Below are 15,475 nucleotides of genomic sequence, written 5' to 3' on the forward strand. Positions count from 1 at the left end.
ATAATGTAATTAGAAAGGTATGAAGCATAATATTTCTTGTCAGGAGTCTAAACACAGATTGGGAGTGTTTTTTTCTTATATCCAACACTGAGTTTAAAATGTTTAGAGGAGATGAAGAAAAAAAATTATAAAATTAGTATTTTTCTTCATGGCTGTAGTCTAAAGGACGTGAATCAATAAATATCAGAGATCGTATAAGTGAATATGAAGTGATAGTCATATCAAGAAAGAAAACATGGATAACTGTAAGAGACAATAAAAAAGAATTGGCAAAGGGAAAATCACAATATCAACTTAAAGAATGAACTAAGGTAGGTGTAAGAATGCATTGAAACGTAGCTACTTAATTTTTCCCTGGAGTAAGACAAAAATCTCATTCATGTAGATAGCCTTCAAGAAAAAAAATACTTACGATGGTTTTATCTGATCTATTTACAGAGATGATAGATGGATAAATAGATAGATAGACATATCTCCAAGATAATCAAGTCCAAAATGATATTTGGGTCAATTAACAAGGCAGCCTTTTGTTTGGTCAATAACACCACCTTGTAATTAAACCACAGCTAATTAAACTAATGTGCCACATCTAGTCACTTTTGGAACACTTCCAGGGATGGTGATTCCACCACCTCCCTGGAGAGCCTGTTCCAATATGTAACCACACATTCAGTGCATAAATTCTTCCTGATCTCCAGCCTGAACTTCCTGTGGTGCAGCTTAAGGCCATTTTCTCTTATCCTGCTGCTGGCTGCCTGTGAGCAAAGGCAGATCCCTGCATGGCTGCAACCTCCTGTCAGGCAGTTGCAAAGAGAGATAAGGTCTCTCCTAAGCCTTCTCTTCTCCAGGCCAAAGACTCCCAGCTCCCTCAGCTGCTCCTCATGTGTGGACACAGGTATGGATATACACCTGATCTGTTTGTTTACTGAGCATCTTGTTTTATGTTCCCTCGGTTAAAAGCTCAAGGCATTTTGAAAACTTTATTTGTTATACCATATGGCAAAATACATTTAAACTAAAAAGGGATTATTTAACAGCTTTACCACATTAGAAAAAAACACACCTCCCTCTGTGCTGCAGGGAGTACCAGATAGGTTCTGACAACCATTTTGATTTACGTATTTAGACAAAATGTCAAAAGGATGCCATGTATACTCAAGGAGAGAAAAATAACTGCTCAGTGCTTAAATATATGGCTCCTTGTATTTATGGGAGTTGAGAGACACAGGTTAGAGCTCCCTCCTTCAAAGGAAACCTGAATTTGACATATCCTATAAATTCACTGTCCCATCTTGCTTATTACCATTTCTTGGGCAGCAGCCAGTACTTAATATTCAGAGTAATAGAAAGGAAAAATCTTCCTGCCTTGCACAAGCAATTTACTTATATTATAAGCTATAAAGTTTAATAACATTGCACTACTTTCTTAGCTTGTGCAGTTCAATGACAATGATCTTTTTCTTCCTGTTTAAACAATTAAAATTATCAAAACATATGAACCAGTAACTTTCAAAATTGTACTTCACAACTTTTTATAATTAGTCATGCACACCAATCTGGGATCACATGTAAAATAGTCACACTGGTGAAAAACTGAGTATCACAATCGCATGGATAGAATTGCAAGTGCAACAAAAACTTTGAATGGGTTCCAGTCTTAGTCATGTGTCTCGTCTACCTACCTTCCTTCCTTCCTTCTGGGCCTGCCACATTCTCTGGGCAGATAAGCTATTTAGATTCTGTTCTCTTTAGTGCCAAACTTTGTTGGACTTTACCTGTGTACAGTCATCTACAGAAATGATTGTTCTGGGAATGCTAATATCTGAATTTCAAATATGATCCAAGCCTGGGTGGGATCACTGAATTGCCTGGCCTGAATAAGTACCATCTTAATTCATTTTGCTGAAACTAAATTAAAAAAAAAAACAAGAAGAGATCAGAAGTAGTAAAAGGAGAGGATAGTATGACTTCTCTCTTTGAGAAACAGAACTCGTGATTCAGTTACCTGTGCATTATGTGCTTAAAGCTGGTTTGAATTTAAAACTATTTAAAAGCATCCTTGGGGTAGAAAATAAAACCTTCTTTGATTACCATCCTTACTGAAATCAGTCCATAAATCATCTCAGCCCATAATTCCTCTCTTTCTAGTCACATCATTCAGTCTGGAGCTCTTTTACTCACCATAGATTGTTGTTCCCTTGGTCTTCTCCTAGCACCAGTTTTTTGGCTGATGACTTTAATTCTCCTCCTGTGACATCACCCTCCACTTCATGCCTTTGCCACATTATGTTTCCTGATCTCCTGCTTTCCCCTCCTTTTTCCTTCTCCTTCTTCCCTCCTCTACTCCTCTGTTCTACACATGGACCTGTTGATTCCCTCTGTGCTTTAAATCTCCTCCTTGACTCTTCCAGTTATCTTTCCTATTAGAGTACTTCTGTTATTTTTAAATGTGGCTCATCTTTGACATTATTTCCTCCATTCCTACTCCTATAGTAATAATATATTATTAAATATTCCTATAGGAAATATTATTATAGGAATTATAGGAAATATTCCTATGATTCCTATAGGAAATATTTATGACAGAAGTTTTGACATCAGATGAGTTCAGTTTTTCCTCCTTCAGTTTTGCAACCTAAATTTTTCAGATCTGTTCCACAAGGTTGTCCTTCCACTTATCTTTCAGGCCGATAGTCTTTGACTCAAGCTTCAGTGACAATTCAAGCTTTCAGACTTCAAATGTTACACATTCTTTTATCTCTAGGATCTCTCCATTCTACACAGAAACCTACCTTGTCATACAGCCCATATTCTCCTAATATTATGTGGAGAAATATGGCTTCAAAGGTGATTAATAAATTTATCTGTCCCTTTGAGTCCTGCTATTACTTGTGTCTTCTTCATGTCAAACACACTGTCAAAGTCCTTCTAGCTGTACTCTACAAACTCTGGCTTGAAACCACAGGATTGTCAGCCCTCCATATGACAGTTTGATTACATTTTGGAACAGACACTGCTGGGATTGTACATGTTTCTCTTCACATGTGGAAAGCCATACCTGAAGATGTTTCATCATTTTTCTCAATCAGCAGTATATTTCATCCCACACTGATCTATCCACATCAGCTGAATTTTCTACTGCATTTCAATGGAAAGCTATTTGAAAAAGATCTATTATGGTAACCTTATATTCTTTACCCACATAGCACCCGGAATGAGCTTAGGGTACTATGATAATACAAACAATTTTAATAACAGAAACAAGTGCTCAGGAAGTTTTTACTCCAATTAAAACCAAAAAAAAGGGTGATGTGGGATTTTTGAAATATGTTTCAAGGAAGGAAATGTGATATGACCACACTATCCCACTGTACCTGTGCTCTGCACACAGGGCAGAGCTCAAGTACAATGCTTCCTGTAGAGCAAACTGGGGAATTGGACTCACTGCTTCAGCGGGGAGAGTGCAGCACATGCTCCCACCTCCTTTGCTCAGTATGGAGATCAATAATCTATTTCCCACTTTTGCTCTCAGTGCAATGCCACTCCTCACAGAAATCTGTGCAGCTGGGGCAAATCACAATGTTTTGCTACGCCTGTTCCTGCCTCTTGCTTCCCAGAATTCTCCCATCCTCTTTTAAATCTCTGCTCTGATGGGTGCAAGTCAGTCCAAAGCTATTAGTGATTTGGACTAATCACTAGTTGGTTACCGTAAACAGAATTGCGCACCTTTCTTACTGATTGTACAGATTTAGAATATTAATTAGTTCAGATATACACACAAGTAAATTACAATATTATCCCCAGGAAAATGCAATTCCCTAGCTGTCTCAATCCATCCAATATGTCAAAAAGCAATTACTCCCTACAGCCTTCCAAAAGCACTTTATCTCTCTTTGAAGATGGCATCAGAAAAGATCCAGCAGCTTTAATGGTCTAGAAGTGAGCTGCTGGCACCTCTGAGTCAAAATCTCCATAGGACACAATACACAAGCATCCACAATGTGAATTCAGTGTGAGGTCAAGTGATTGCATATTAAAATGTCTTTGTAGAACTGTGTGGTCACTCACATATAAATCAGAACAGTGATTGCTTGCTGAGTTTTATTACAGTGTGTCAGGATGACTACAAGAAGCAAGCTTCTAGTCTGCTACCTTTTTGAAAGTGCTGGCAACCTTTCCCTCCCTGCTGCCATCCAGCAGCGCTTACTGAGCTGTACCACAATCAAAGAGAGACTTTACGTGTGGTGTACACTAAGAGTTAATGCAACTATATGGCTTTCTTTGGAGAAGAATGCACTCAAATATATCTGTGTAATGAAGATTTTTATATTATACAATGCTGCAGAGCTATCCCCTTTATAACAATGAACTATCAAAAATAAATCTCTCACCTCTCTTATTTAATTCAAGCTGGGAGAAAGAATGAAGATGAGATAGGGAAGAACAGTAGCTGTGGAAATGAAATCAGTTTGGTACTGCTGAAAGATCATTAAAGGGAGCAATATGGAATAAATTAATTGTGCTATAGCTGATATCATGGCAGCTTTTGGCACTTACCTGGAGCCTGCAGAGACCTCTCCAGGACTATGGGAGCAGTATATCACACCCAAGGCCTTTGTACTTTATTTTGTTGTCATTCTATGCTGTCAAGAGCAGGAACACATGTTTCAGGAAATTAAATATGAAATATTCTGGTGTCAAAGCCTAGACTACAAACTATCATTCCTACTTTAGCTGCTCAGAATGCTCAAAAAGGAAAGTTCTTTGTTGCAGAGGTACTTGGGGTATTTTTTTCATGTGAAAGTATATGGTTTAATTTTCAACTGTGTACTAACTTATTTGTCTGCTAGATGAAGTGTTAGAGAAAATATCCAAAACACTTAGAGATTCCAGCTAACATTAGATTTACTTGCCATATTTGCTCCCAGACAGAAACAATACAACAGAGAATGCAGTCACTGAATAAAAGCCAGTGTTTCTTTCCTGTGATCTGAAAGATTAAGCTTTTGGAATATTTTAATTTTAATTCATTTGCAGAGACAGGAGACTGATCCTCTTTCTCTATGTCAGTGATTATGTTGTGAACAGGAAAAAAAGACTTTATCTCATTCACAATAACCAATTCAAGAATGTTGAACATAATGGGGGTCCTAAAATAACTTCCTAAATCCTCAGTATATTTCTGCATATCCTTAACTTAAGCAAGTAGACTTCTCATTTGTTGGCAGAATGAGTCTTACTCTGACACAAAAAGTTTAAAAACCTAAAAAAGTATTTTTAAAAAATAAAATTATTTTAAATTTTAATCCTGCTCTTTATGCTGTCGCTAGACTCTTTCAAAATTGAAACAAGAAAGAAAATCAAAAGAATCACAGAAATTACCTCTTTCAATTCTTTATTAACAGTAAATGGATTGTGTCTGAGATTCTTGAAGGAATACAAAGAGCCATCACAATCTCTACTAGGCAGGAAATTTTAAGGTAAAAGCTACTTTTAATAATAATAAGTAAAAATGAACGATTGTGATTATTTCCCTGGTGTCCCCTAGAAAGGAAAACTGCAAGGATCAGAGTTTACTCTTAACAGCTTTATTGGATTGCAGAATGTTCCTTTCTTAAGAAGAAAGAAAAAAACAAACATATGTCCAGACACGCACCATATTCTCCAGAAAAAACAGTTTCCCATCTGGATTTATGGGAGATTTTATGACAGAGAATTACAAGCCTGTATGTCACAGGTCAAATTCTACCCTCCAAATTTGTAATACCCAGACCATGCCAGTGCTTTGCTAGCTTTCTATATCCATTCAGGAAGACAAAATTTCACCAAATACCTTCCACCCAAGGTGCAGGCTTGGATGGCTCATTTCCTTCATCAGCCTTAGGATAAAACAACAGGATAGACTGGTCCAAGTGTTTGAAAATACAGTATATGTGTCTATAATTGCACACCTAAATGTTCTGCCATGTAGATCAGCTGTTCCCTCTGAGCAGGAGTGTTTCTTAGGAAGTCCATAATGCATACCAGAGCACTCCTCTCTGGAACATTTCCTCAGGAAGCATCTGTGGATTTGAACCAGAGACAAGCTGAAGAAAGTGTCAGAAATTGGCCAAGATGTACCGAGTGCTTTGCTGCCAAAATCCAGTCACCATGAGGTCACATCACTTTCTGCCTGTAAAGCTGTATTCTAATCCATTTTAGGCACTGAACACACATTTGCTGAGCCAGGAATATGTGATGGGATGTGTGAGAGAATCAGAAGAGTACAAGTGGGAGAATTCATGGTGTAGTAGGTAAAGCAGAAGCCATGCACACAGGCAAAAGAAAAACAAGAGGTTCATTCAACACTTCCATGGGCAAGCAGGTGTTCAGCTGGCCCTAGGAAAGCAGGGCTCCATCACACTTGACAGCGTGATTACCTCTATCCCGGTCAAAACCAGCACTGTAACAATGGGCTTCCTTCTTCTTTGAAAAGGAAGTTATGAACAAATCAGGTGGAAGGCAATATCTCTTCAGGTGGAAGGCATCTCTCATACCTCTTTCCCTCCCCATACTGTGCAACAAGAGGGAAGGGAGCAGCTTGGTGGGACAAGAGCCATGGGAGTCTCCTGGTGAGGGACAGGTTGGAAGTGAAGATATAAAGAAAGCTTTCAACAGGCCAAGAGTATGTCCCATAAGAAGTTTTCTGGGATGTTGATATCTCACAAGTACCAAAACACAAAATCATCTGGAAAGTAAAAGTGCGTACTTCCATCTTAAAATAAAAGGACCATGGAAATCCTCCATTTAATTAGATTAGAGAGGAAAATCCATAAATTGCTCCTTGAGGCTGATGCCCTCTATCAAAGGTAAGAAGAACAAAAGCCTTAAGCAGCAAGGTGTGTTTAGCAAATGCGTCTAAGCACTCTGCAGGCTCTGAAATTCAGGTGGATTATGTGCTAGTAAATAAATTCCACTTCCATGTAATATTGCTTTGCCTTGACCTACTAAAATCCATAGTGCCACCAGATCTTTCCAAGAGTATATATTCCCTTCATTATCCCATCTGATAATGGGTATCTGCAATATCATGACCCTGCTGTGAATATCTTTTTCAAATTGAGTCACTACAGAATATTTTCAAAGGAAAGAAAATACGGTACAAACATCTGAAAATATATCATCTTAACTATAAGTGTAGTAGAGTAGCACAGACTTACTAAACCCATCAGGAAATTTAAAGAAAATCCAGCAATGATTTTCAGTTCTGTTTCCAGATGAGAAGGAGACCCTAGATACTGAGACATTATTCAGTCAGTATCCAGAGACCCTGGGGACCTAATTAGCTCAATACCCAATACATGTTGCCTATAAAAGCAAAGACAGTATATAATCCATGTGTGTGCAGAGCAGACTTCTTGCTCACAGTCTTTAAAGATGCTAATACCTTTAGGAAAGCCTGGTTTTACTGGAATGATAGAACTGATTGTTGGAATACTATTTTAGAAGGGATTCTGTTTTATAAGCAGTGTTATAAAAGTCAAAATAAATATGAAGGACATCTTCCAGATGGAAAGAAGGAAGAATTACATGTAATCCCTGGTTAGCTTAACTATCAACAGGTCCCCACTTCTATTATGGTTTTTAATAATTTGCCATAAAAATCAAAGAGAATCCTGCACTGTATCTCAGTAGTTTCTCTGCTTGGTAAGTAATTGTAGTTTGGCTTTCCAGCCAGCATCTGGGGACATTGTGCTGCTATAACACATTCAGGGAGTGGGAATTGGCAGGCAGTTTACTGGCAACACAGAATCTAACAGATCATTGACTTTATCCCCTTTTATCTAAAATTAGTTATAAATTGGAAACACGTAAAGTGAAAAAGGTGCTATATTTAGAACACAGGTTGTTCTGCATTATCATTCTATATTCCCTCTCCTCACAGCTTTCAGAGTGAATTAAAGGAAATGTTGGTCTGAAAATTTGCTATTTACTTCTATACCAGTCAAAAGATACAACATGAAATAACCCAATGCAATATGTACTCAATATGTATGTTGCATTGGGCCTAAAAAGTACTAATGGAAACAGGCATGTATTTTTGAATCATTGTTTACAGTTCTTAAAAAAATTATGAAATTATGTTGTTCTGAGATGATACCTGTATCCATAGGCTGGATTTAAAGTAACTAGCTGTAATGCAGAGCTCACAGCTTTATCCAACCATTGACCCGAGGTCAACAAATTACCTTCTCAATGATGAAAGATTATGCCATTTTTCTCCTCTGTGTGTCCAGTATTTCTGGAGGTAAAATGGGGTTGGTTGCTTGGTTGGTTTGTTTGTTTGTTTGTTTATTGAAACGAACAACCAAATAACCAAACAAACCCAAAAAAACCAAAACAAAAAACCTAACACCAAACATTTTTTTGATCCTTCTGATATATGGATTGAAGCTCCTTTGAAGTTTGGCTTCCAACAGCAGTTGAAATCTTTTTTTTTTTAGTGCCTGAACTCAAGTTCTTTTCTTTTATAACTCAGTTTTTGACTTGAATGCTTTTGCCCGTGAAAGGTTCTCTCTTGTTATCAAGGAGGTCTGCCCTCTGTGGACTAAATTAGCTCAGTGGAGCAAAGGTGAAGGACATCTGTAATAGGAAATGCTCCCCTTTTCAAAAGGAGGGTTTTTTGCAAAACACGAAGTCACCTTCTTCCCTGTACAGTGATCTGGTGGCTTTCTCATAACATGGCCCAGAAATGGGTACCACCAGAGATGAAGAAAATTGTTCTCAGCCAACCAAATTCTTCCTGTATCTTTCTTCTCCTGAGAAGACATCAGGAAGATAGTCAGTAGTTTTTAAGCCTAACACATTTTGAAAATAATAATTATTTTAGCCATTGATTGCAAAGATTTCACTAAATACCTTTTTGTACAATTCTGATCTCAATACCACAGAGGAGCAGTTTGTTCCTCTATATGAGAAGAAAATTGACAGTACTTTAAATTTCATCTTGAAAACCTTGGCCCACATCTCAGGAGTTTATAACTGTCTCTTTGATGTGGGAGAATGTGATGTAATTACATGGCCTTTTCATTAAAATAATGTGTTCTCTTGTTATTCTAAATGACTTTTGAACCTTTTCCTTGAAAGAAGTTGTCTCATTCTCTAATGGTTTCTGTTTACAATCAACATATCTGTTTTCTGATCACAGCTGAAGGTCTTTATGGTGTAAGTCAAAAGAGCTATCAATGTCTGTGCCAAGGTCGCTGTTGCACCCTGGTTCCTTGCCAGCATCATTTTCCCTCACTATGCTCCCCACAGCTCGTCTGTTGCAGAAGCTGGATGCACCCAGTTTGCCTGTAACATATCCCTTCAAGCCTGATGAGACCACACTAGACAGTTCTTAAGGAATGGAGTGTCTGCTAGGCCGCTTGTAATGGCAGTGTTTTTACAGACAGTAAAAGGCAGGTTAAACAGGTGCTCGTTCCCTAAAGAGACATGGCCAGTCACCTCCTGACAGACATGGCACACAGTAAGTCACTAATCTATCACAGAATAGACTTTGCTGGTTGCTTCCGGGCTTTGGCTCTAGTATGGCTTGAAGCCCGAGAGAATTGGGGACCCAGAAGGGAATAGTGATCCTCTAAGTGTAAATATTCTCTCTGGACAATTCCGTATCATTCAAGGCAGACATTCCGTATCATTCAGAGAGTAAAAAGTTCAGATGATTATGTGAAGTAATTGCAGAAATTGAGCTAAGAACTGGTTAGCTGTCATTTGCACCTGCCTCCACAGAGATTAAGACGAACCTGAGCAAAATTATAGCCTCCCTAACCTTCAAATTCTTATCCAGTGCTGTGGGAATGTAAAAAGACAAACAGTAAAGGCACAGCTGTGATAGGTTGCCCCTGGCTGGATAACAGGTGCCCAACAAAGTTGCTTTATGACTTCCTTCCTTAGCTGGATGGTGAGAGAAAATAGAACAAAAGGCTTTTGGGTTGGGATGAGAGGGAAGATCACTCAGCAGTTATGCCAAAGGGAAAACAGACTCAGGGAAAAATGATTTCATTTTTTACCAATCAAATCAGAGTAGGATAATGAGAAATAAAAAAGTAAAAGCTTAAAAACATCCTCCCCACCACTACTCCCATATTCCCAGGCTCGACTTTACTACCAGTTTTCTCTGTCCACTCCTCTCCAGCAACTCTTAGGGACTGGGACAGGACTTGCAGTCAGGTGATCACACATTGTATCTGCTGCTCCTTCCTCTTAAATGGAAGTGGGTCCCTCTCACGGCAGTCCTCAATAAAGTTCTCCAGTGTGAGTCATTCCCAGGGGCTGCAGTTCTTTACAATCTGCCCCAGCATGGGTCACTTCTATGGAGAGCAGTCCTTCTAACTAGCTAACTAACTAACTAACTAACTAACTAACTAACTAACTAACTAAAACTAAACCTCAATTAGGAAGCTACAACTCTGTGTGTGTCTGTTACTGAAAAATGTCTAGGTTCATCTGATTTGCTTTCATGTCACACTGTTCCTTAAGAAGAAAATATGATCTTTTTTCACGCCATTATGATGCGCTAACTGTAAAAGACCAGATATGGGCTTCCTGGAAACTTTTGATTTCAGAGAATCTGGAACAGACTAGAAATCTATATTTTGTCTGTAAAAACGTTCAGGGCAAACTTAAAAACAGATAATCATCCGTGAAAATGTAAATACCCGCTTTTATTTAATTTTGCTGGAGTTTATATAATATTTTTTGGCTTCTGCTTGTATCCTGCTGTGCTTCCACAGACAAGTGGCTGTATCTCTCTCATTCCAGTGAAAATTTAATGCTAAATTACTGTTCTGCTCCCAGACAGTGGAATCCAGAAAGAAATGCTCTTCATGATAAATTCCAGTAATTTTTGACCCTCAGCTTTCCTCAGAGAGCCACATCAACAATATTGATAGGGCTTCATATTACCATCTCAGGAACATAACAAGGTTAAGACAATTGCTGTGTCAGCAGGATGCTGATCTTTTGACTCATGCCTGTACAAAAATCAAGGTTGGATTATTGCAATTTATTGTTGGCAGCTCTCCCAGACTGTTCACAATGTAGGGTGCATTTCACACAAAACTAAGCAGTCAAAACATTCAAACACTAATACAAAATTACCAAACACGACAAGCAGTAATATCGCCAGCAGACACATGATGTTGAAATCCTGATCTGGTATAAAGAAACAGTGAAACAAGTAATTGTGTATAAAGATTGTGCCAAATATAATAAATTAATAATAATAATAAATTGGTAATAATTAATTAATTAATTAATAATAATAAAGTAATAAGTTAATAATGAATAATTAAATAACCAAAAATTATTTAATATAAGGGTTACCTGCTTGTCATTTTAGAAAGTAACTTACTCTTTCTACCACTATGCCTTTGGTGATACTTTGTCCCTTTCACTTCTGTGGAATGTCTTATTATGCTGAGCTCTACATTTCTGTTTCATCTAATTTTAGATTTTAATATCTAACTAATATTTTTATCTTGATAGCAGTATCTTGGATGGATTGGTCATTAGAATATCCTTATTGTGTCCTGTATTTTTAGATTTAAAGTTATAAAAATAATAATAAAATTATATGTAAGATGTACATTCTTTTTTAAGTTGATCAGCTTTTGCTGGGACACTGTCAGGTTTAAAATATTAACTCAACAGTATCTGAAATAGTCTAAATCTATTCAGCAGCTTCCATCTCAAGGTTTGAAACTGTTTTACAAATAATTATATATCAATATACACATAATTTATATATGTGCAAAACAGAGCAGACACTTTTTTCCTATTTTAAATTCTCATTAATAATGACATTAATAACAATAAGAATAATAATAGTAAGAATAATAGTAAGAAAATAATATAATAGAGATCTAAAAAGCAAGAACTTTGAGTTTTGTGCCACTTACATAGTTGCAAGTAAAAAAAACCTTACAGAAAGGCTATCTTTTCATGATATTTAACATAGCAAAACATAAAAATTTCCGTGAAGACATTTTTGGTTTGGCTTAGACTTTTAATAAGAGTGGCAAAAATAAAGTTATCTATATAAAGTCCAGCTGCTCTATTTTGCCTTTACAAGTGTTATGCAAAATCACAATAGTTTTTTACTATTGCCAATGCATCCCTTGCTCATTAATAGAAACACCATGCTGAGTTCCTAAGGATCATAGAAACACAGAATAATTTATGTTGGAAAGGACCTCTGGAGGTCACTTAGTCTGACCTCCTGCTTAGGGAAAGCCTACATTAGGTTTCTTAGAGCCTTGACCACTCTTGTTATGATTATCGCTGAATTATGAAGACTCACAACCACTGGGCATCCTCCTCCTCCAATGTTTGACCACACTGGTGGTACAAAAAGTTCTTCCTTATTTCTAGTCAGAATTTCCCAAGCCCAGCTTGGGTTCTTTGTCTCTAAGTTTACAATCAGAGAAGAGTCCAATTAGATAGCTGAAGAAGCAGAAATTGTACCTTTTATTCTTCTGTACTTTCAGCTGGACAAACCTGCTTCCTACAACTTCTCTTTGTACCTCTGGGCTCCATCCCCTGATGTTGATGGCCTTCTGCAGACCTCACTGCAGAAAGTTTTTCTTGCTCTGTGGAGTGCAAAACTAGGGGCAATACCCCAGATGGGGTCTCACAAATGCCAGATGTCAATCATTTCTCTTGCCATCTTAATTACACTTGCTGATACATCCTAGGATGCACCTAATTTTCTTTGCAGATGCTTCTTTGATTGCATATAAACTCTGTCCCAGATTTTCCTCTCTGTTCGATTCCCTTCCCACAGACTGAGCCAAACCACTGGTGAGATGATAACTCTAAATTCTGTCTGTACTGATGAGAAGCATCAAGCTGAGTTTGGGATGGAATGAGAGAATGAGAATACTATAAAGCTAGCATGTTCTTGAGCTCATACCCACACACTGGAATTACGACTTTTAGTGTTCAGCCTGTTCTTGTGACGGTCTTTGCAGACTCCCTGAGGATCAGGTCTGGAAGGCCAGTGGTTATTTTTGAAAAATATGCAACTGTTTACTCTGTTTTGTAGCACACTGAAGCCGTGTGATCCCATACACATATTTTTCATTAGCATATTTAGCATAGTGAATAGTGTAGGTCATACCTGGAGATAAATCTGTCTAAAATTTGCCAAATTTGTAAAATTAATGGTCTTCTTCTAAAAGAGCATTGACAGGGACACTGACAATGGTGTCTTCAATGGCCTCTGACCTCTCTGACACATATGCTAGCAACCCATTTTCCCTATGTCATGGAGCTCTAATAATCTGTTCCCTGCTGGTACCTGGCTCTGCTCCACTGGTCCTGATCGCTCACTTTCTCTGAATTTGTTTCATCACAAAAAAAGAAGAAAATAAAACAGGACCATGGCACTATAAGACAAAATTTTTGTCCATAAAATTTTGTTCTTGATTTTAAATAAAACATTGAATGTCTGCTTTATTGTATCCAGCAACAAACAAACAAATAAACAAAACAAAACCAAGTCATCTAGCTTCAACAGTCTTATGATTCTTGCATTCTTATTTAAACCAAGTTCTTGGTCAGAATATGTGGCTGTCTTTCACCCACCCATGAAATTTTTAATCGATGAGGTAATGTTTAAGCAATATCCAAAATTTAAAAGTTCCTTCTTAGATGAAGATGCAACTCAACACAAAGTCATTCAAAAAGGTTCAGGCTTGAACATTTACTTAAAAATCTCTCTGTCTTATGCCTGCATTGCTAAGGATACAAAAATAAATTTCCACTCATGACTGTAACTACTAATGTTTCCAGGTATCCTTCTGCCACTTGAAATGCAGAAATATAAACCCTATATCTAAAGATTCAACAGATTCTTTTATCCTAACTATACACTGACAGCAATTTCATGTTTGAATTGTTTTAGTTACTTGTATGTGAATTACCACTATATTAGAGAATAGGTACTTTTAAACCCACTTGACAATATGACTTTTTAATAATGAAGTTTTACAGTGGCACTTGTAATCACTTACATGGTAGCAGCAAAATTATTAGGTAATTCTTTATCAAAGAGACACTAACAGCCTCATCAGAAAGTTTAATTTTAAAAGACAGCACTTGTTATATCGCAAGTGAAAGAATTTATATGACAAATTTCTAATGGATAATTTATTCCTTGCAAAAGAAAAATGCTTGAAAATCTTGAATACATCAGAAAAAATGCAAGGAATTTCACATAATTCTGATTATTTCTGTAAAAAGTTTCCTTCTGAATGACAGAACATTTAACTGCACAAAGAATTGCAAAAATTACACAGTTCTCCTGTTCCTGTAAATTTGTGTAGCTATAATATCCAATATAAAATATGTCGGTTTTGTGTAGACTGAATTATTAAGTATAAAGTATGGGCTTTTCCCAATTAAAATTGAAGGTTTAATTAACATCAGTCTGATTTTTGATGTTGTGGAGAATTTCTGTCACCTCTTGTCCAGATAGTTCTCATGCAGATTAAAGAAGCTAGGCTGATTTTTCTCAGGTGCCTAACACACACAGAGATATTCTGGATGCTGAGAAAAATATGCTATTTCTTCTTTGCATACAAACCACAGCTAAATCATAAATTTTTGTCTCTACCTATTGTAGAGACAGAAGAAGGATGCAGATGAATACCTAGAAAAACTTCTTTACTCCAAATATGCAAAACAGTTATTGAGGGTACACATTTCAGTTTTCTTAAATAGGGACATGTCCTGATAGCAAATCTTGTAGCTGTTGCCCATCTTATCACATATCTGGAGTATCCCAAAAATAAAAAGAAACTGTCTTAATCCTTTTCTACTTGTGAGATTTTCTGAGATTTTTGAGAGCTTAGAACAGATATGTCCAGATTTGATAGCCAGTCCTTTTCTAACTCAGAGGTGTTTTGTAGGTCTCTCAATGTTTTTCAAAGTTACTTTAACAAATTCTTCACTATGAGGGTGGTGAGGCACTGGAACAGATTGCTCAGAGAAGCTGTGGATGTCTCATCCCTGGAAGTGTTCAAGGCCGGGTTGGATGGGTCTCTGAGCAAATTGGTCTAGTGGGAGGTGTCCCTGCCCATGATGCAGAGATTGGAACTAGAAGATTTTTTAAATCCCTCCCAATCCAAACCAATTATTCTATAATTCTATGATTCGTGTCATCTTTACAATACCTCTCCACAAGGAACCAGAAGTTTCTGCTTGATGCAAGCTGAAATGCAACATGATGAGAAGCAAATCTTTTCTGATATTGTCCTGACAGAGGAATTTCAGTGCATCCCCGGAGGGCCTGTTGCCAGTCAGAAATTTGACATTACTGCTTTATCTTACCAAGCACCAAGCACTGGTTCCTGGACTCAGCAGACCTCTGTCAAGAGCCAAAAAAATAATTTGTACCCTCATTACAGGAAAATGTTTCCAGATGACATAA

This window comes from Motacilla alba, chromosome 1A (genome assembly GCF_015832195.1).
Source record: "Motacilla alba alba isolate MOTALB_02 chromosome 1A, Motacilla_alba_V1.0_pri, whole genome shotgun sequence".
In the NCBI taxonomy this organism is placed as follows: Eukaryota; Metazoa; Chordata; class Aves; order Passeriformes; family Motacillidae; genus Motacilla; species Motacilla alba.